This window comes from Harpegnathos saltator, unplaced genomic scaffold (genome assembly GCF_003227715.2).
Source record: "Harpegnathos saltator strain DR-91 unplaced genomic scaffold, Hsal_v8.6 scaffold119, whole genome shotgun sequence".
NCBI lineage: Eukaryota > Metazoa > Arthropoda > Insecta > Hymenoptera > Formicidae > Harpegnathos > Harpegnathos saltator.
Genome location: NW_020229894.1, coordinates 1,732,145 through 1,755,772, shown reverse-complemented (window position 1 = coordinate 1,755,772; position 23,628 = coordinate 1,732,145). Strand labels below are relative to the sequence as shown.

The window sequence follows — 23,628 nt, the reverse complement described above, 5'->3', positions numbered from 1 at the left end:
CGCGGTAATACTGACGTAACGTTAACGTAACGTAATGTAATTATCATCATTCGCGAAGAGCTCGTTGAAAATGCCACGTATCAATATCCTCGCTCGAGATTTCGCCCGATCCGATTATCGATAGATCATTCCGGGCCGAAAGCTAAAATGCTTCAAGTGCGGATTAGTCCGAGACCATAATGATATTCTTAACGCTCGGCAAATCGGATCTCGTGATGGAAAATTCGTGTCCCCCTGTGGAATATTCGTCGTCGTCGTCGTCGCCGTCATCCTCGTCGTTTTCGTCATTCGTCACACTTACGGTTTTCGCGTTAATTGCCGGTTCGAGATCTCCCCGTGAATCCCGCGAACGGCCGAGAATCACCCTCACGCGATTTCTCCGCGATTTTGAACCCGGCCGGCGGCACACATCGCAGCACATATTAATTAGCGCTCTCGCGCTAGAGAGGGACGAATAAACGACGGCTGGGGATGAATCTCGAGAGCTCGCCGCGAACGAACGCGCGAGTGAGTGAGAGAGAGAGAGAGAGAGAGAGAGAGAGAGAGCCGAATAAATTAAGCGACGAGCAAAAAATCCCGATAGCTCTCCTTCCTTTCGCGCGTATGCGAACGGATTCGCCGGAACTTAACAATCTTACGCACACGCACGGGAACGGACATCTTTAAGCCGCAGGGATTCCAAGGTGTGTTACTTTTTATGTCTCTGACGTTCCGGTAGGATCTTTCGCGGTAAAAAACGGCGCGCGCGCTCCGCACTGTCTATATTCCTGGCAACACCGGGAGGGTGGCATTTGGACAGATGGAACACAATATACAGATATACGCTGCCTATACGGTGGCTCTGTAACTACTCACTCCGTGTAAGGAACTGCCTCGTGCTCCTCGCGACGATATTAGTCTCATTAATCAAAGTCGCGAAGCTTCCAGGGATTTTGGAATCCCGACTAGTGTCGAGCCAGAGCTTTAACGCGATTCTTCCCGTTGTTGTTGAGCCACATTTTCTTTGTACACAAACTTTTTATCGGAGAATCTGTATAATTCTTTACAGGTGCAACAACATTCTGCAACAACATTCGTCGAAATCTCAACGTTCATCGTGATGATGAATGAGATGGAGACATCTCGTGTGCCTCTTCCACCGAATCCGATTCGAATCTTTTTTTCTCAAATTTTTACGAAAGAATTTTTGTAATTTTTTATTTGCGGAATGAAACAATATTGATCGAAAGTGGCAACTTTGACGTTTCTCGCGGGGAACGTTAAGACAAATTTCACGACGAAGCAAAAAACCGATTATTACTTTATCACGAAACGATTTTCGCCTCGATTTAATTTATATAATATTTCTTTACTGACCGAGAGCCGTCATCGTTATCTCGTCTATACTATATATTTATTAAAGCCCCGGTACGAAGCACTCTGTCAAGATTTTCTTTCACAGACCGCCGACTACTTCGCGATTCTCAAAAACGCAGCCTCTTCTCGAATGCATGTTTATTTGCACTCCAACATTTTGACGTGTAGCGGCCCACATTGGCATTTGTGCGTGACGTCAATGTCCGTTCCCCTGCAGGGGTTAAACGACGTCAGACTTCGGTCTGGATCTACCGACGGTCTGGATTTTGCGGGCAAACTTTCATGTTCGTTTGTTGTCGGAGCCAATATGTGCACGGCGCGCTTTATCGCGTCGATTAAATGGGCAACTTTTTCACCGGCGCGACGGCGTCGGATCTCGCGCGCGGGATGATAATCTTTGTATAACTAGCGCACCACGCTCGTTCTCTGGGAGTGTTTCCGGAGAATAGGCGCTTTCTTTCTCTTCTTTTTCTCTCCGCCATTAGCAATCCACGCGACGACCGGCCGCGGATCAGGCCGACGCGTTGTTACGCGTCTCGACGCTCGCTGCGAGCCACTCCGGTTGATGAAGTTTCCGAATGATCTCCATTGAGAACGGTGAGTCAATCGGGCTCTTAAACGCTCCTTCATATAGCCCTACGGAAGGGCGGATATATTTAGGATATTGCCTCGTGACCATGCGGCCTACAGCTACTCTCCGAAATTAGTAATCAAGTTCCATTTCTCGATAAAGCGTTTAAGTTCGGAGGTACGGAGGTTACGGCGCGCGCAAGACGCTCCCCGTGCTTGTCGTCTATTCATTCTACGCGATTTTCAGACATTATCGATCTAATCACGCCTACGGAGATAAGCCGCGTATTATACAGCAGCCGCGCCGCATATGCCTTCCTGAGAATCCGCGTGAAAGGTGGCAGTGTCAAAGCAGATCGCGCGAGTCGCGTAATAATATAGCCTCTGCGAGCGGACGCGCCTTGCATTATACGAATCCGGAATGAACTGGAATAAGGAAGCAGGGCGGGAATTTGTATTTCGAACACGACCGTCCGCGCGAGACGCGAACGCGAACAAGTCTCTCTCTCTCTCTCTCTCTCTCTCTCTCTCTCTCTCTCTCTCTCTCTCTCTCTCTCTCTCTCTCGAGCGCGTAGAGCGGAGCCGCTCTTTTTCATACGAATAGAACGGATGAAAAATAATATAGCGAGTGCGTAGTTGCGATCGATCGCCCGCGTTAATACATCCCACATCGTACGAGAGATACGTCGACCGACCGACCGTCCCGCCATTGAATTCAAGATAGTAGTACTGTGCGCGCGATATTCATACCCGCGGCGAATAAAATACGCGCCGAGTCGGGCGACTGTTTAGTGCTAAATCTGGGACATTGATACATGCCGATATCCTGAGGCTCCCGCGTCCCGTTCCCGTCTAACAACTTTTTCCCGCGAGATATTATGATATCGGAACGTACATCAGACGCATTCACAACCGGACACAACGGACACATGGAATGAAGAGTCATTTACCCCCTCTCTCTCTCTCTCTCTCTCTCTCTCTCTCTCTCTCTCTCTCTCTCTTTCTCTGTGCGCAGATACGATCAATAATGCGTATTCGGGTCGAGATTTCGACTCCATTAATCTTAAAAAGTTCCCTCGAATTCAGACTATTGTTCTCTCTCTTTACGAACGCTACGAACGCCGTTGTTCCAATGTAATTTTTTCCGTGTTGAGTTGTTCCTTGAAAAGAACCTCAAAATTATATTTAACATTCCATTAGCCCGATATTCCATCTGCACGAAATCTCCTCTTAAATTTTGCTCAGTAATATATATGAAATATGCAATATACTCAACTGCGGGTGAAATATACGCGATAAACAAAAATCAAATTATCTGATAAAAAGTAATGGACAGGTGTAATTAATGGATGAACGAAGCAAATTTTGCTTCTCTCCATAATTTCTTGTTTATCGTTTATCTCTTCATTTGACCTGTGGGAAAATGTGTGTGTATGAAAAATCCATTTATAAATCTGGAAATGTATGATGTATCGTTGCTCACGTTCTCGCTACTCGATTCAGCGTCCTGCCTCTCGATCCGCCCGCGTAGATACGATTCTATCGGAAAAAGAGGCACGCGTTATAATTATCGCGGTGTCACCGAGAGCGCGATCGAATATTTCGAAAGCCGCGACGAGCTGTGGCAATAATCAACACTTTCCAAACAACGCGAGCTGTCAAGAAAGTTTTGCCTATCTTTACGCGTCGTGTGCTTCTCCGAGCGTTCTCCAACGCGTCTCAAGCCGACGACCGGCACGCGCAACGCGGACTATTGAGGTGCTTCTTTATTTATCATTTCCGTCGGGCGATTAAAACATTCCGTCGAAATGTTTAATCCCATTCTCGTCGCGTTACTTAACACGTTGACCGCTACGCTGATTCCCATTGACCGGTTTAACGTTCAATTCGGATTTTAATCACCAAAGATACGCTAAATAAATGCGATTCGCGATGCACATATTCATTATCTCGTCTCATTGCTCCTTTATCCGTCCTGTACACTCAATTTGATACACACAGTTGGTTATACGCGAATTAGTGGGACGAGACGATTTTACAGCAATGGCAGTCAACGTGCCGACGTGCACGCTTCGATCGAATCATGTCTACGCGAATGTCAGTGTCAGTGTCAGTGTCAGTGTCACGATGGAGCAGTCAGGATGCAGGACGCAGCACGCAGGATGTCGACATGTCGGCAACGATACATCATACATTTGCAGGCAGTGAATCAAGGTATAATTGTAATCGCATATATGCACATCTTTCGTCTCGTCTCCTCGGTTCTCTGTTGGGTCCTCGAACTGATCCCTCGGGTGCAACCGAATTGTACGAATTGTACTACGTAATTCGATGACACGCAATAACACCATACATCGGTACGATCGTGTCACACGGTAGCGAGTGTGTGTTCGAGCTTCCGCGCGATCGAGACGAAGATCAAGAAGACGGGCGCGTTGACGTCTCAAACGCGAATAACAATAATAACGACGCGGAGAAGCCCCGTTCTGCCGTTTTCGTATCGTGCTGCGCCGTGGAAGATCGGCTCGGAAAATGCAACGAAATAATTTCGCCGGGTGTTGATTTAATTCAATTCCGTCGCAGCCCGGCGCTTAAGTACAGTCTCGTCGGAACCGCGCGTACATTAGCACACGCGTGCACACATCGAGATACATACATATAAGGTATGTACACACCGGAATATCCGGTCGGTCCCGGAGCGTCCCTATGACGGCGCTTTAGGATCCCGCGGCGCGTACGTACGTAGCAGGACGAGAAGGATGACGAGGAGGCATTGCGGGGGCAGTCGGAAGAGGGTGGCTCAGGAGGCCGTGGCCCATTTTCACGCAATGACGTCAAGCCGTATCCCCGGATACGTCACCGGATTCGGTAAATGTAGTTTTACCCGGCTATGGGGGCACACGCGCCGCGCCGTCGTGCGCGCGATCGCGGGGCCGGCCGTCGCGCGCGTCCACTTCGGCGACGGCACAGCTCCCGAAATCTATATTGCATGCGCATCTCCAGCGGAGTAGATGCACACGAGCGAATAACCCCGCTGAATCTGACCTTATTCCCGCGCTATTTTATACATATGTGCGTGTACACGCGTACGCGCACAGAGCGACAGTATTTTTGTCTTTTCAGACACACACGCACACACACACACACACACACACACACACACACACACACACACATATGGGGAAACGTAATAACGCGATATTATAATATCGGCTCATCATTGTTATTTTGTACGTGGCAGTCGCTATTTTCGCTGGATTTATGACGATTGGCTCGGCGCGTTGAATTCTCGCCGGATTAATAACGTTTGCTTTTCATCATTAGCACGAGCAGTATCGAGTTAACGAAAGCGAATTATTATTCAAATATAAGAAATATCGACTGGGCGGGACCGAAAAGACGATCGCGTTATCGAATTCGGTGTTCCTTGATCCGATATATCCGGCGCGACATTCTGTATTCCTGCCGTGGCGGAGCGACGGGCCGAGTTTAGTCGAGCGGGTGCAATGACAATCGAAAACAGGCGTGGCGATGGCCGTTCCGAGAGGTGGTAAAAATTTCCCGGGCTATTTCCCGGCGGAAACGGCGCAATATATGTACATGTACATAGCGGTGCGTAAACTATAATGTTTGTGAAAAAAACGTGCGGATAGTTCGCAATTTTTGCGATTAAAAATAGGTCGCCCACTCGAGCGGCCTTAAGTGCGCGCCTCATAAAAATAGTTTATGTTAACGTCCGGGAATTATACAATACAAGAACAATTATACAATACAAGAACTCGCGCTGTGCTTTACAAGTACGTGCTAACGAAATTTCGATTAGTTGGAAGGGATTACGAAAAACCACAAGCTCGGTTACGACTCGGTGTTGCATAGTAAAAATTTTCATTATAAATTTTTAAAGAATGATGCATCATTGATTGCGCGCGCGCGCGCGCGTGCGAAAGAGAGTAAACAACGCTAACGCGAAACTACATGATAAATACGTCGGCCGACGCGCGACATCGGTGATTTATGGGTCGAGCGGCATTTGAATCACGCTTTTCTACACTCGAAAACATATGTCGACAGCGCGACCAATGCGGTTCGATAGTGATAAGCGAATTGTCCGCTGAATTTTAATTAAAACGTAACACACGCGACGCGATGCGACGTGACGCGACGCAACGCTCGCATTTAGAGTGTAGCCGTTTTAACGTAATTGAATTTAAATAAGGCACTCTCGACGACGACGACGACGACGACGAGCGCGCATTTAGCGCGCGCGCGCGCAGTTCTCTCGCGACGTTCTCTCTTCCGGTGCATTCTCTCGAGATGCAAAACGACAGTTTTCGCAAATTGAAAAATGCAAAAGCATTAATCGCTCCGCGAACTGTGTGCGATTTCAAGAGCGAACAACATCGATAGTGGTCTCCACGTTCGGGATCCCAATGAAATATTTACACCGACATAATAGCTTTAACATTTTGCGCAACCAGGTTATCAAAATTTTTTAATGGTACACAATATTGATTTATTATTTATTGATTGCTTAAAGTAGTTAAAGTAGTAGGTAAACCCCTTCGCCAATGCAATACATTCGTCACAGTGATGGCTTTATGTTGATGTCTAGAAAGGAGATTAAATATATAATTAAAAAATACTAGTAACCTCCTACTGAATGTTAAGGCTATTATTACATCGGTTTGTGCAAGCTCGTGAAAACCGCGTGGAAAGAGAAGAAAAAGAAAAAGAAACAAGGAAAACAGATAGAGACTAATATTAAATCACTCGACTCAGGAAATGTCGTTTTGGTCCGTGACGAAAAAAAAGCAAAATATATCAATTCGCGCTGCGCGCGCGAATAGGTTTAGCGTAACTCGCTTTGCAGACGGCGAGCGGTCTCGCGAGGCGGCAGTCGCGCATCCCATGAAAATTGTAATGAAACGCCTGCAAATTGCGCCGACGTTGTAAATAAATGCAACGGGCCGGGGATCGACTGCTCGCGGGAGAAAAGGGCAAAGCGGAAATAAGAAGGACAAAAAGTAGATCGTGCTGATTGCAGTAGTGTCGTGAGATATCGCGTGAGCGGGTTTACCGTAGGAGCGTTTGTAACCGGAGCTGCTGGGGGAGAATTTCATTCACGGTTTTGCACTCCTCTCTCTCTCTCTCTCTCCTCTTTTTCGCTCTCGCATCCATCGTCACTCGACGCATGTATTCCTGTGTGATTTACGAGATTGACGTGTCGAACAGAGAGAGAGAGAGAGAGAGAGAGAGAGAGAGAGAGGGGAGGAGGAGGGAGGGAGGGAGGGAGGGAGGGAGGGAGGGAGGGAGAGAGGAGAGAGAGGGAGGGAGGGAGGGAGAGAGAGAGAGAGGGAGGGAGGGAGGGAGAGAACCTTCGTCAAAAGCGACCCTTTAATTACGCGACATCGAGTCGATTAATTCGTACATTCGAAACATGCGCGACTACGCGACGCTGAACCCGGAGCGTGCTTCGTTCGATCGTTCGGTTGTGACTCGAGAGACACTCGGCCCACGGTAGATCTAATCGCGAGGAAAAACGATCCCACTCCGCCGAGTGGACGAAGAAATTCTAGTTTCCCCCGATGTAATTTGTTTCCGTTCGTCGTGACTTTCTTGCGCACGGTGATACATGGTGCAGCTAGACAGAAAGGGAGAAAGAGGGAGGAGAGAGAGAGAGGAGAGAGAGAGAGAGAGAGAGAGAGAGAGAGAGAGAGAGAGAGAGAGAGAGAGAGCGAGAGAGAGAGAGGGAGAACGGCGACGGTCATCGAGCAGAGCTAAAGTCGTTGAGAAGTCCATTGTAGAGCTCGCGCAACGTGCACAACAAATAAAGAACAACTGAGTCATGCTCCGTAGTAACGCCTACACACGCGGCTCGTACATGCTATATAAACCTCTACGCCCATTCGTATTATGAATGAGTCGCTTGCCGAAAAGTTCGAGGCGCTGTAACTCGCCGAGAAGTCTACGCAACGGCGCGAAACGAAAACGAAACGAAAAAGTGCGGCAAGCGAGAGGTCGATACACCCTCGTGGGCGACCTATCGGCTCGTCGGGGAAGCTCTTCGAACGACCGAAGATCGCGCTGAATAAAAAATGAAATAAAAAAGCAAGGATTGGAAGCACGCCGAGATTCGCGCGAGACTTCGTTGTTGCACTCGCTCGTATAGAGTGAATGAATTGATCATTTTGCTGTAAACACGAGGGCCTCGTTTCGTTAGGAACAAATTCGAATGCAGGATTCATCCTTAGGCGGCAATTTTCCAACATTATTGACGAGCATCTTGTTTGCAACGTATCGCACGTATTTTTAATGAAGCCGCGTTATATATAAGGAGAAAGATACGCGATATATATATATATATATTGCAACACGTGACAATAATATATGACCGTGTGACATTTATCGTGCGTATTGTAGAAAGAGAGAGAGCACGGAGCTTTTAATATAGGCTGAACATCTGAGGGAGAGAAAGAGATGGAGAGTGAGAGTGACAGAGAGAGAGAGAGAGAGAGAGAGAGAGAGAGAGAGAGAGAGAGAGAGAGAGAGAGAGAACGAAGCAGGGAAAGACACAAACTACTACCCCCTCCAGTCTTTATTTAGACCTTATTATGCGAAATATAATGGCAACGCTCCGCGCATACATTACTCCTTGAAGATTTAAACTTTTTTTTATTCAGATCCTTTCAGGCGAGTTAAGAAGTGACTTGAAATTTAATGAAAGTAGATTGTTAGGGCTTGTTATTTTTTAACCGCTGTAATTAAAAAGTTAGCGTAGTCGTTGAGGCTACCCCTTGCGCTCCACTTTTCGCGGCAATTTAACTTCTAATCCACGCTCGCGTGCGTCGCTGGAAAAACGCTCGTCATCCCTGTATATCTCCTCGTCACCGTGAGACGTACACCTTCTCCTCCTCACCCTCGTCTTCCTCCTCCTTCTCCTCCCACCTCCGTCACGATACACGCGCACACGGATCCGAAGCCTGTTTCATTCCGACTGCCGTTGTCGTTGGAAACTCTCTCGCTGCGGTTAGACGGAGAAAAGCTCCCCACGGGAAGCTCGATTAACGCGCGGCCGCGTGGAAAATGGAAACACGATTGATTTCCGCTGCCTAATTCGTTGCTCGCTCGTTGATAGCCGGGCCACGCGGTAAATTCGTGTAAAAATAAGCGACAGGCAAGGGGGTATCACTCGTAAAATATGAGTCTTGATGATGTGATAACGTAGCCGCATTGCGGCACACGACCACCATGCCTCTCTCTCTCTCTCTCTCTCTCTCTCTCTCGCTCTTTCTAGCCGGCTACATTACTGAAGCAGCCGTACAGATATTCCGCGCCTGAGCCTGCCCAGTTATATTCCACCACTACGCTGCCGCCATTAATATTGTTACTCCAGACACTACTGTTATTACTGATATTACTAACACCAGCGTCGCGTTACTCATTCGTACTATCGTCATCGCAGGTCTGACTGGAAGTCTAATCTGCATGTGAACTGCATACCGCAATCACTAAGGCAGGATTGATGCTCCACGTTAAAAATGCATTTTGCAAGATGGATCTCTCGATGGCGAAATCTCGTTTATCCGCGGCCTCGGGAAGTAACCGCTCCGCGAAGCGGTTCGGCAAGCGAGAGCTCGTGCATTTAGAGAACAGCTTGCAAGGAGCGAGTTTTGACATTCAAGCACATTAACTCATACGTTTGTGTAGGCCTGGAAATTGCGAAACTGACTAACGAACAAACGACTCTGGAGAGCGCGAACGACACGCGAGGGTCACGGGTTTTACGCAAGGGCGGGTAAAAGAGTCGGCGTTTTTCTCGCCGATTGTCGGCGAGAACTCTTTTCATTTTCTTCATCTCTTTTCCTCGGTCTAGAACTCTGCAGATAAGTGCTAATTGATAACCGCGATGTAAAACAACCTCTCAAGAGACTACTTGACGTCTCGATAATCCCGCCGGGGATCTGGCGCTTCTGTTATTATACGCGATTTCTCGTCACACCGCGCCGAGATTAATGGACGCACGCGCGTGTCCTCGCGGTGACATGTGTACCGCACGTACAACTACTCGTCGCGCATGTAACACGAGTATACCCGCTAATTGTCGCGAAGTGTCTGTTAACTCTTCAGCTTTGCATTGCCGTTAAACATCCGCGCGATTCCGCCCGTAAATGAGGCATGGAGTTGCGCGAGCAAGAGCGACGCTCCGGACTCGGTGACGAGTTGCAAAGCGCGACATGATTAATCAGCTCGTCGCGTTCAGTTGTGCGTTCTTTCGGGCGTTTTTAGTTTCTCATTCCTCGCATCGAGAATTTCTCGTGATCAGATCAGGGACACGCTCCTATTTCCCGAAGTCTCTGCGCAGAAATTTAAGTCAGAAACGTAACGCTTCTAATATGCGCGGAGGAATCCCAAAGTTTCCCCAATCTCATTCACCTCCTCGCCATTTTGCATTACATGAAAATTTCATCTCTTACATTGGATTAGAATTTTACGTTACGTTTTGCATCATGTTAGAATTTTATTTTTTTGATTTTCAATTCTATTGAACGATAGTCGGAATGGAAAATGGAATTTTCCGTTTCATCCCGGTTAAACGAATAGCCGAGAAATTTGTTTCGGAACAAATTCGGGAATTCTAATATGAATCCATGCTGTAAGTCCCCCACCTATGGGAGAATCCTGAGAAATTTCCATGCGGTTCGACGGGAATTTTTGTGAGAATAACCTCAACGCGAACAGTCCGAACGGTCCGAGACGGGATTGTTGCCGCGTTCGTTGCATTGTTGTCGGCGTCGTAGCGATGCATTTATACCGCGAATAAAACGAGAGTTCGAGGGTAAACCGATTCTCGCGCCGGCGATCGCGTTAGACTTTATATGATTTAATATTTGCACCCGCCTACTGGCGCGAGGATCGAGATATTACAACCGCGCGTATTAACCGGTTCTCTATTTCTCTTCTGCTTTCTCGCTATCTGCCTACCTACGACCTACGCCTTTCCCAACTCCTACGTGTAAAAGTTTCCCTCCCTCGCGACTAACAACACACTGTCGTCCGACGATGTACAACATGAGAAAAGTTCGCCGAGCGAGTCTTCGAGCGAGTTCTTCCATCGCAATTATTCTGACGCTGTTACTATTTTCAAACGGACGTTCGCGCGATTTAATATTTATATGTCCGATCGAAGATTTAGATTCTCCGGAACGCTCGCGAAATTTTTAACGGATTGATACTTCAATCGGATGTAATATTGATGCTTCGCCTCCGCGGAAAGTACGTCGTTGGCGTGCCAAACACGAAGACTTATCCTTGTTATTCTTACCCCGTGTTGTTTTTTACCTGAAAAAACCCGCCACGAGCGGAACTACCGGGCCAAGCTCGCCCGTGGGCAAGCAAAGTATTCATATTTCTTGGCTCAGTAGGTGTTTGAACAAAGTAAGAAGTAGACTAATATTGCCTCCTGACTGAGGCAATATTTTTGGAAACCACCATGAATTTGCTTTAACCGGTTTTAAGAGAGTACAGAGCGGTAATATTATTTACAATTCAGGATATATATACGGGGGAGGGGAGGGGGGCTCTGCTCGACATGATAACAATACAGCGCTCAACACATGATAAATCTATTAGAAGTGAGGCTTCACGTATGTCGTACCCGAATTCTGCCCCTTTGATGTTGCTTAAAATTGTCGCGTTTAATATTTTGTGATCGGCTCTTACCGGCTCATCTGCTCGTAGAGATGCTCGTTAATATTTTCATCGAAGGATGAATGACGATACCGGTCACGCGATTTCCCTCCAGACGGCCTATAATGAGTCGAGTCTTCGTGCATGCACGGGCTCCTTGCCTCGCGCCCTCAAACAAGACGACAGAATAGGCAAATAGCGAACGGTGAATGAAACGAGACAGGTAAAGAGGTGGGTGTATAGAACGACGCCGTTATCCCTCGTAATTAAACGGACTCGAATTCGTTATCGATCGTGGCTCGTCGAATTAACTCCCGGCCCGTGTCGATATGTGTGTGCGTACAGGTATGCGTGGCTACGTGCCGTGTCTCCGCACTCCGCGATATTCCCGCGATGCGTCTCGTCGGCTGCGCCAACAAAATTTCATTCGCAGCGGTCGGTCGGGCGAAAATAGAAGGGACGAAATACGGGCAGCGTGTGGAAAATCGAAGACGCGCCGTTTAAGACGCGACGACGCCGCGACATGTCGTCGGATATGCGTGGTCTCGCGCGAACGACACATTACAATGCTCTTCGCTGCAGCTAGCCGTTAAATAATCGCTCAAAGGGAATGGAATCGAGGCAGAAGGAACTATCTTTGCGAATCGCGCGTCATGCGCAAAAATCGGATTATCGAGTCATGAAAAATGACGTAGTCGTATTCAATAGGGAAAGAATCGGGAGAGGCGAGAGGGATTCGGAACATTCTCTTGAAAAAACCAACGTTCCGAGAGAGAAAAAGGGAGAGAGAGAGAGAGAGAGAGAGAGAGAGAGAGAGAGAGAGAGAGAGAGAGAGAGAGAGAGAGAGAGACGACCGAGAGATCCGCAATTTCCGATGTCGATAACGTTTACAGTCCTCGACCGTTTTCGTGAAACGGACAGGAAAACGGACGAAAAACTCGTCGCACTCAAGCCGCGCGATACGAACCACGCTGATCGTCCCCGTCTCTAATTGAGAGCCTCTCGGGAAAGCGAAGCCTCCTTTCTCCCGGGAAAGTCGATTCATATGTTAAAGGAAGACGCGCGCGCGCGCACAAGAGGTAGCGCGGCGATGACTCCTGCCAGATGCCAATTTGCTTTGATTTCTCCGGGCGAGGCAACGCGCCGCCGAAAACGAAGATGACCGGAATACAAGTCGATCGTGTCCAATTAATCGCGGCGGTGACGGCGATGGCGATGGCGATGCGCGATGGCATATGCATGCGCGCGTGTACGACCCTGGAATAACGCCCGGCTCGGCTGTGTCCCGCGGTAGTTATATATTTATGCAATGACATTTATATGCATACGCGCAATTCGTGCTCATGCATTCTCTCTCTCTCTCTCTCTCTCTCTCGCGTGAATCTACCGGCGAAGCGGTTATTTTGGTCTTATCCGCGGGCGAATTTTCAGCTGGCCTCCCCACGAGGTCGGAGGAGGGGGATAAACAATTGCGCCGGTAGAAGCGCGCGCTCGCGCAATTACGAGCGGCGAGTTCGCGCCCGGCGAGGGAAAAACGCGCGTCTCCGCGGCGATATTAGCATAATAACGTGCGCTCTTTTTACAGCTACGAAACACGCGCAGTTATCACGTAATTACTTCCGCCTTGAGCTCGTTATCACCCCCGTTTTGACACGCGCGCGGTTCTATCCTCGAAACCGACATTATCATCATCATCGTCATTGGAGCGCGGCGGCATCGCGCGATTCGGTTCGGCGACGCGTCTCGCAATTGTCCGACGAACGATGAACGATAATTCGCCCTGTGAAATTCTGTCGCGGAACGCCGCAGATTTCCTCGGGGATCGAGACGCGCAACGATCGCGAGCATCCCCATGGGACAGCTGGGAGAGAGAGAGAGAGAGAGAGAGAGAGAGAGAGAGAGAGAGAGAGAGAGAGAGAGAGAGGCGGAAGGGAGAGAGAGAGAACCGTTTTTGAGAACACGCCGCGTCGTCGTCTTTATCGTCGTCATCGTCGTCGTCAGTCGACTTTGCGAGCTCACGCTCATTATCTCTTCCGAGAGAGATGCGTGCCAATTACCTGCTAATTATGCACGTGCCGCGGCGCGTGAGCTAGGTTATTAATTGCGTCGACAGGGCAGCGCGAGATTGCGCATGTCAGTTTGCCGAAGGAGGGCGATCTCTCGCGCGATCGCCGCGGGAACAACGGCGACTTCAACGGCCAATCTAAAAGCAATTCGCCCGAGCATCAGGAGTAATCGCGTTTCCAGAAATTAATTACGTTATCGAGGAGATTATAATTCGGTGATTGCCACCTCTGGCACCTCCCCCGCCGCAGCCGCCGCGCGAGCTCCCGCGAGTATCCGCAGGTTCTTCCACACGCATTCGATGCGGTTTTCGAATACAATGAAGTCGCTGGCGCGTCACAAAATCAGTTATGAAAATATACCACGACCAGGGGTGTAATTGCTGTTTAACGATGGCGCTTGACAGTTTCGAAATGTAAGAATTTGCCAGAGAACTTCGTAATACTATGCGCTGAGAAAAAAATGTATTTAGCTTTACGCGATTGTTAATATAATTGTATCGGGAAGCAATTACAATCGGGAGATCCGCACTTGTGCGCACTCGGGATCCTTTCCGAATGAAATTCGCGAAGCATAGAGCGATACACTCGTTTTCACCGAGACTCCCGACACCTCGTGAAGTTTAGAGGGTAACAAATGTCACTACGATATTGGATTTCGTATAATAAGTAATTCCAGAGTTTTCAGATAAAATGAAACGATTTTTGTACCGTTATAATTCTATAAAATAACGCGCAGCGTGCGCAGTTCTGCTCTACAAACTTCCGCCATCCTTCGCACGCGATACTGTTTGATAAAATTATAACGACGTAAAAATATAATCGTTTCATTTTATCTGAAAAATCCGAAATATTACTTCTCACTCGAGCCAATATTACCGGTGATAATTTTACGCTCATATCGCCGGTGTTATTCTCTTTTGCAAACCGCGGAAAAAATACCATATAATTGGCGCCGCGGGTAACTGTGAAATTCGTGATGACAAATTAGCGACTTCATTTCTCCCAATGCGCGGCGTTACGCACAGTCGAGAGCTTGTTTGAGCTTGAGAGAGAGAGAGAGAGAGAGAGAGAGAGAATTATAGAGCTGTAAAATTAATCAACACGTTGGCCAATTCGCGGATCGGCGATTCGCCGCGGACGTACATTCTCGTAAATTGTAATCCTACCTACGAGCGGCGAAGGAGAGGAAAATAATCGTCTCGCGCCGAGCCGAGAGACGAAATCTCATCTCGTCGCATCTCATCTTCTAACCTGCAACCGCGCTCCCGCGTCTATGGCTGTTTCTCTACGTATACGTGCATCGGCGCAGCGCAACATTATTACTCGGTGTCTCGTCTAATGAGCGATATTGTAGCGTAACTAATCTCTCGGTACGATGCGCGCAGCATGGCGTAAATTGAATGAGAGATAAGGCGCTGCTACGTGCAGCCGAGGACCGCGATGTCGCGCACGACGTAATTAACGTTAGCGTTGCGTTCTCTCTCTCCCTCCCTCCCTCCCTCCCTCCCTCCCTCCCACTCTCTCTCTCTCTCTCACTCTCACTCTCACTCTCGCTCTTTCTTCCTTTCTGTCTCTCTTGTTACTTGCCGCAACAATAAAAGTCGAAAAGTCGCGCAGAAGCGCGTCGAGTGTACTGTCACCCTTCTAATTAACCCCTTTACCCTGCAACATCGAGTCAAATTCGTGATCCAGATTATGAGACAAATGTGACCAACACGAGACGCACTCGTGTGACGCAAATTATGACACAAACTTGACGAGGGCACAGACTCGCGAATTATCAAGAAAAAAAAAAAAAAAAGAAATCCTCCTGAACACAGACGTGTGTTGGGAATCTCATTAAAGAACAAACTTGTCGCAATCTTCCTGCTACTGATTGCACACACAATGACGTCGTCAACACCTCGAAAACCTGAGGAAGAAAAGAGACTCTTTAAAGCCCCAAAGGAGCCTCCAATGGACCGCATCCAAAGACACAGCCGGCCGCAAACTCAATCGCAACCCTCCGTGAAATCAGTCGCCGAGGCCGCGACCGCGATAAGATGCCTCATCCTTTGCGCTGCTCTCGGCTAGCCAGGCCGTCAGAGCTTTATGAGGACGGCCAAGGTTCGTTAACATCGCGCACGTGTCGCGGCCAGGGATGTTATAATTGGCCGCGACTCTCACGCGACTTTCTCCCAGGGGTTCGCGCCCGCGCGCGAGATAAACACGCGAATTCAGCTTGCTTCGCCGCGCCGCCCGCGCCGTTTTATCGTCGTATTAAAGGCGACGCCCGGCCGGATATTGGATTTGTTTCATTGACTTAACGGTGCCGTTAAGTGCGCGCGCCGCGGACAGTCGCGCGACATTCGTGGCTCCTCCGCCCGCGCGCTTTATATACCACCTTTTATAACTGTCATAAGCTGCGATTGTTATTTACGACGGGGCCGGCCGGCCGGCGTACACACGGCGCGCGTTCGCGTCGTGGTAATAAAGATATTTTATCGAAACGTCGCGTCGCGTCACGGCTGCAGAGCGGACCGCTGTTTTACGAAGACGCTCCCGCGAGGACGCTCGAGCATTCCGTAATAATTGGCGCACGTGGGGTAATGCGTACTTGAGGCGACGGCGATATCGGCGTTGTCATATCATCAAGGTGTGTTTTAACTCGAGAAAGGATGCGCGGGCGCTTATAAGTAGCGCAGGAGTTCCTCGCGAATCGGCGGGAGGAGCGGCCGCTTAATAAGACGTCTTTTCTAAGAACGCGCGCGCCGAGCGGAAAATAGCTTTTTTACATCTATGTTCCCAATAATATTTATTCGCCTATAACGGAGCGACTTGAAATGGAAAGGGAGGGAGCGACGGAAGAAAATAAGAAACAAAGCGGATTTTAGAATCGGGATAAATGATCGCGGCGATGGGAGAATCTCGACTAGCGATTATCGCGAAGCCTCGTCGATAATTCACGTGAAAGATGCAGAAGGCATCAAGGATATCAAGTGTGACTATGTGACATATGAGTGCGACATTCTCTCGCCAGATACAGCGTGTGTTTCATTTTTATGATTTACGAGAACTACGACTCGCTCGCGCGGCTCGTTTGACATTTTCTCTCGTTCCCTCTCGTTCTCTCTTAGCGCACGGGGGTTAAAGTCCGCCGGCAGCGCGTCGGCACGTCGATCGGTCGGTATCGGCAGAGCGTGAAAGTCCTTCCGGAAAATCGGACCGATCCCGGCGGATCCACGGCGGAGGGGAGAGGATTGCGGGCCGAGGCACGCAATGCACAATGCGACATTCGGTTGCCGGGAAAAGCGGCCGCGCTGCGACGGAAACATCGCGTCGGTGTCGCGTCGCGTCGCGTCGTTCTCCTCTCAGCGGCGCGGGCGGTCGAGGGGAGAACGGACGGACGTGCCTCGAGAACGGGGAGTTGAATGGGGGATGCATTTCTACGTAAGAGAAGTCGCGCGCGCTCGCTCGTTCGTTCGTTCGCTCGCTCGCTCGCGAGCGCGGAGGGAGTGATGGTGGTGGCCTGGTTTCATTGAACCTTGCCTGCGCTCTCCCCCTCCGCCGCCGCCGCCGCCGCCGCCGCCGCCGCCGCCGCCACTGTACCGCCACGGCGGTAGCACCCCTGCGCGCCCGCGTACACCCGTACGATCCTATCCACTCGCGAACGTTCGCAGTGCGGAGCGGTGCGCCCGCCGCGACGTGGGGGTCGGCGGTCGACACGGGGATGGCCGGGCCGGGAGGGCGAAGGGGGTTGGGGCTATGCATAGCCCGCGACGGCTATATATAGGTCGCCGTTTCTATAAATAGAACCTCGGTCGCCCCCACCAGCACCGCCGCCACGATGGAGCCCCGCATGAGAGCTGCTCCGCTGCGGCGGCCATGAGGGTGTGCGCCACCCTGGTGTATAAAAGTTTACAGCTAAATATACAACCACCCCCGACCGCTCTCGCGACCCGTCCCGGCCACCGCCGCCGTTTCTGCTGCGAATCGACGCGCTGCTACTGAAAATACTTCTTAACCTCCCTCCTCGCCACCCCTTGCGTGCCTGAGACGCTGTATTCGTCGAGCGACGGATGCCGCTCTTCCTGGCTGATTCGAGCCGCGTGTCGGTCTGTCTTCGGGCCCGCGGGGGTCATTGGATTCTCGCGCATCAGATCGAAACAGCCGGAAATAAGTCGCGGAACGAGACTTTTCTCTTTCTTTCTCTTCTTTCTGTTTTTTCTTATTAAGACCGCGCTGAAACTTATCCGTCTCCGACTTCTTCGGAACCGCTGAAGACGCGCACTGCTCTCTCTCTCTCTCTCTCTTTCTCTCTCTCTCTCTCTCTCTCTCTCTCTCTCTCTCTCTCTCTCTCTCTCTGGAGACGATATGATATTTTTAAACGCTCAATCGATATATGTACAGGACACGGTGAGGGAAAAGAGAGAGAGAGAGAGAGAGAGAGAGAGAGAGACAAGGAGAGATAGAGAGAAAGAGAGGAGATGGTCCACGTTGATATAACGTAAGGGCGGAACTTGGCAGTCTTTCGCACTCCAGCGCGTACGGCTCCGGCGACCCATGCTGAGCCGTGTCCGCATTATCGCCCGGATCTCGCGGATTCCTTGCCAAAATGAAATTCAGATCTGACGTTTCAGGTAATGTGCTCTTTCTTTCCTCACCTTCGGGATACGGATTTCAGATTTTAATCATATGCCGTCACGTTGCCGCCACCCTTGCTGGCTAGCTGGCTGGCTGGCTGGCTGGCTGGCTGGCTGGCTGGCTGGTTAGTAAGTAAGTTCGCCGACTGGCTGACTGGCTGGCTGGAAGACCGTAGTGGCGAACGGCGATTCGAGCCACGTCGGCCATGGGATCAGGTTTTTGCGACTGTCCGAGTTTCGGTTAAAGCGGTCTACGCGAGATGCGGCGCACGCTTCCGGCGGTTCTTGCGACCGCAGGCTGGGTTTCGCGCGAGCTCATTATACGGCCGACCGGTTAAGTGTGTTCCACCACCCTCTGTGCGACGCTGTAACTTTCGTGTGACCGGCATTTTTAGGCTCTCGCCGACGTCCTTATCGCGGAAAACTAGACCCCCGCCTTCGCTGATCGGCGACGAGATCTTTCTCGGCCGGGTTCGCGGATATCGAGTCACTCGCGAGAATGTCGAGCGTGTCGCCGTCAGAGCGACTGTTTTCCTTTTTCTCTTCTATTTTTCACAACTGGTTCGGGTTTTAAGCGAGCGATATACCGGCGCGCAGCGTTTGTTCGATGCAATTTCGCAAGGCTTCTCTTAAGTACAGTCGCCTTATCCTCGTATAAAATGGAAAGTGCCTCAGTCTACCTCGAACGCAGAATCCGCAGCGTTAATTCTGTTCTTCCGCGGTCTCTACCGCGGCAGCGTATTTATCCCGGAATTACGCGCGGCCTTTTCCCCGCGCTTCTTGCGTTTTGTTCTTGCGTGTGTGTGTGTGTGTGTGGTCGGCCAGTTACATGACCGTCTACTACAGATCGCTTTTCACGGGCCTTGTGAGCAGTCCGAGGACGCATCACCGACGTTGGCATTAACGATAATTATTCGTGGCCACGTCGAGCGAGCAAGCGAGCAGACGCGATGTAGGTGTGGTGTAGGAAGCTCCCCTTGTCTACGTTTATGAACATCCGGGGGTAAACTGATTGCCTCGCCCTTTTCGTGAGCCCCGGTTCGTGTCGAATGTCAAAGGGAGATCACGACGATGATGATGACGACGACGACACGCTAATCAGTAGCAGAACGATAAAATTGAATATCCTGCAGAGGAGAGACGACGGCCGTCGGCGCCGCTATCAAACGCCTCGAACGAGTGTCGGAAGTATCCGTTTTATTCGTGCTTCGCGTAGTAAAAATTGCGAGCCATTTTAGAATCTATTTTCCCTCGAACGCTGAAGGCTCGATCGGACGTAGGCTTTTTCTCGCAGTTTTTTTTTTTTTTTTTTTCTTTAATATCGCTTCTTCGTCACTGAAGCTCGCGGTGATTAAGCTTCAAAGTAAATATCCGTTCGAGCAAAGAGAGAGAAAGAGAGGGAGAGAGAGGCGGAGAGAGCGACGGGACGCGCGGCTCGAAGTAACAGTAAGATTTTATCGCGTTAACTGTTCCATTACGTCCTTTCGTCGAGTTACGTTTAATGTTTTTATTCAAGCCGAAACATTTACTCGTCATCGATCGGAAGGGCGGTGGGAGGGAGGGATGGTTCCTCGCACGCATGAAACAAGGGTGCGAGTTTCTCCGAGCATCGCATGTAACACGAGGGTTTCCGACCGGAACAGCACGCGCTCACGCACACGCTACGTTTGCCGTTTAATTTGTTATGCAAATAAGCCGGTCGGCGCTAAAATTATCTCTATTTCGGAATATTTCCGTTTACGTGCGACGCGCATAACACACGCGACCGATGCTAATTGGAACTAACAGAGGACTCTATTTTATCAAGTTAGCATCTAAATATAAATTAAACGGCGCGGCGCTCTCTCTCTCTCTCTTTCTCTCTTTCTTCCTGCTGGGCTTGGGAGCGAGTAACGAGTACACAGCGTAACGCAAAGTAATTTAGTAGCGCGATTTATGCGTAACACGATTTATGCGTAATTCGATTTGCACATAATATACGTCGCGGGAAAAATAGAGCGACGAAATGAGTCGCGAAACAGCGAACGTAAAATCAGGGAAAGTAAGGGGAAAAGTTACCGATAGCTGTTGTTATCACGCAGATCCAGGCGGTGGTGATTCTTTTGCGGCAACCATAATATTTCTCGCCGATTCGCTGTTTTACATAACGACCTTTATTAGCGGCGACGATTTTTCTTTGTGACACGACTTTATTCGGGATTTTATTTGTATAATATATAGAATGTGCTCGACACACACAATACACACACACACACACACACACACAAGACGGCGCCTAGTATATTTAGCAATAAATCGTGGACCTCTGGCCTTCCTCCCCTTTTTCCCACAGTTTTATAGGGTGAGGCGAAGATAGTCGCCTCGAAATACTGACGTTCGGAAATAGCCAGGGATCGGCCGTGCCGCATCTTCTTGTTCTTCTTAAACACGTACAGCCGCAAAACCGCGCCTTAATAAGTAAGTTCGTTGATTGGGTGATCGATTACTCGCACAGCGTAAGAACTAGTTTGAAAACCTCTGTCCTTGTGGCGGTAATGACGACGAGAAATAATACCGTGGAGTAAAAACGGCGAAAGAAGGACGGACGACCAACGTAACGACGACGAAGACATGTCGTCCGAAAAGAGACACACATTCAGTCTTTTCTCCTCTCTTTCTTTCTCTGTCCCCCTATCCCCCGCGACAAGTACAGGGCGAACTTTCATCAACGATCAACTCCGAAAATCTCCTCCGGCGTCTCTGTTACTGCTCGCACGAGAAGGATGTACCGGCGGTATATCCTAACATTTAACGTATCGATCAATCGAGTAGCAATAAATAGAGATACGGGCGAGGGGTGCCGTGAGCCTGATTAAACTTCATTCTCCGCTAATGGTTTATAAATAGGCAACTTTTTTTTCTTTGCCTTCCGCACGGTCACGACGGGGGAAGTGCTCCTGAAACGAGCGCGTCCTTCCATTCCGCTATCCTGCCTCGCCTACACCGTGTGTAGCCAGCCGACCTCGTCGACATTTTCCGATATTTCCCGGCCGATTTTCTCAACGCGTTCGAGCTGGAGCTCGCGGCGCCGGTATCGTCGGCGACGTGTTTTCGCAGGAAATTGCGTATCGACACTTTTAATGGCGGCCGTTATTTGACGCTCTCGCGAATACAGATTTCGCCGGTCTGATAGTTGAGATCCAAGCGACGGGCATGGCCAGGCGCGCGTCAATTTCGTTCGTTCGTTCGTTCGTTCGTTCGAAAGAGAGAGAGAGAGAGAGAGAGAGAGAGAGAGAGAGAGAGAAAGTGAGGTAGAAAAAGAGGGGGAGAAAGAGAGGAAAACACGCGAGCTGTTCGTTGCATACGATGACGTATTTTATAGCTCAATGGATTATCGCGAGAGCGGAACGTATCGTCCCGAAAAGTACATATCTCGAGGAATATTTGAAGCGAGCCTTTAATTTTTTCCGGGTATTTACGGGTACTTTCGGACACATCGCTCCGCGATTTTTCACTCCTAAGTAGCAGCTTCAACCAGTCGTGAATAAGAGTCAAAATCGCGCACTCGTCGGCATCTTCATGCTGAACTATGAACTTCGAAATGTCACAGAACGGTGCGCGCACGTGCATACGGAGATATTCTTCTTTTCTGTCCCGCACGCGGTTCCCGCAAATAGCCGTGCACAGGGGCGTAGGTCGGATCGATCGCTAGGTAAAAGTGAAAGGACGCCCCTAGGGACGGTCGAGAGGGCTATGAAATCGTGCATCGAGTCGGTCGGCCGGCCAGCCGGCCGGCCGGCCGGCTGGCTCGAGAGAAGGAAAGAGACCGAGAATCTGCCCGAGGAAGCGAAGCGCCAAAATTGAGATTTTCCCCGGAAGACCGTTCTAGATCAGGACTATCGTGTCGAAAATAGGATGGACATTTCATTTCCCAGGTGTGGAAACCGAGGAATCTTCCCTAACTAAATCCGACCGCGAGACGCGATTTCACGGTTTGATATCCAGATACCGTTTACTCGGCGTATCCGATTTTTCGCATAATTCTCTTATCCGATCGGCGACTGTACGATACTCATCCGGAAGAATAACCATGTGCGCGCCGCAATCCCTTTCCACGATTCCTTCTCAGATATTTTTTCGCGGATATATGTTTCAAGTGAATGTATGATTTTTATATAACGCACACACACACATGTACATATTATATGTACATGTATATGTATATATTTATAGATTCTCAGGCTTCTCTTGAATGAGTATTGAATTTCTCGCAATACTTTTTACAATTGTGATAAACGGAATGAAGGAGAGAAGAAAGTTTTAATAATAGAATCTTTGGGGAAAATGCTCGATTTGACAATAGAGATTGGCTAATTATTTTAATTATGCCGCGCACGTTGCAAAATTGGAAGCCTCTCGTCGCGTGCGTTTACACCGTTAAACAATTTTATTCTCACACTGATAAACGTGACATTTTAATTTCAAACATCGCACCGACATCTACGCGACTCGACTTTTATCGACCCGCTATTTTTTTAATGACAAAACTTTCAAGATTCAGAGAGAAAATTAAACTTTAAGGCTGCTATTTAGCAAGACAAGTTTTGCATAACTCCATCGTCACCAAACGGCAGAGTATGAGGAAACCTGTAAGGAATTGCAGCGATGCATTCCTCACGCATACACGTATATTTTGCACATACATACCTGTCATCGATATGTTCCTTGCGTATTACTAAGAAGTTTCGAGAAAGAACTCCGATCCCGCCGGAATTACCATACGAAGGGCGTGAAAATGTGACCCCCCTCGCGGCTGAACTTTTTTTGTCACTGCTTTTATTACCGATACTTATTTCCGGAATTCCGTCGTAAATTATTTCGCCGTATCGCGAGAGCGCGACCAGAGTACCGACGACAGCGGCGCTACGAAAGGGTCGGCACGAGGAGCGAGGGGGAAAAATATTTCAGATTTTCTCACGCTCGGATCGTATGCGGGTCGTGCCTTCGCGACGATCTCGTGGATCTCGATGCGGGAGAACGGCTTATGCCTCAACTGCGACATTTCAGTATACTCGATTTCGCCGGTAAATCCAGCCAGATGATATCGAGACACAAGGGAAATGGATGAAAATGTTATATCGAACGAAGGGCGGCGTTGCCCAGACGACGAAACAAATTCTCGGCCTAAACATGGTGAGTGAATCGTTCTTAAATCCCGCTTCACTTCGTGCTCGTCGTCTCGCGTACATACACACGCGTTCGCGTTCGCCCGTCGCGAATCTATAGAGAGCTTTTCAAGCGGAAGCGACTTTACGAAGGTGACGGCAACAATTCATCCTGCCGCGATA

At 49.4% G+C, this 23,628-nt stretch overlaps 1 protein-coding gene across 4 annotated transcripts in view; it reads right to left on the bottom strand.

Moving 5' to 3' along the window:
* Positions 1-23,628, bottom strand: part of Task6 (TWIK-related acid-sensitive K[+] channel 6) — an 88,173-nt gene that overhangs the window by 18,804 nt on the left and 45,741 nt on the right. The window contains exon 2 of one of the 4 annotated variants that reach the window (XM_025304588.1): positions 11,647-11,782. The exons of the other annotated variants lie outside the window; for them this stretch is intronic. The gene's annotated coding sequence lies outside the window, so the exon portion shown is untranslated. The remainder of the gene's footprint in view (positions 1-11,646; positions 11,783-23,628) is intronic. 4 annotated transcript variants of the gene reach the window in all.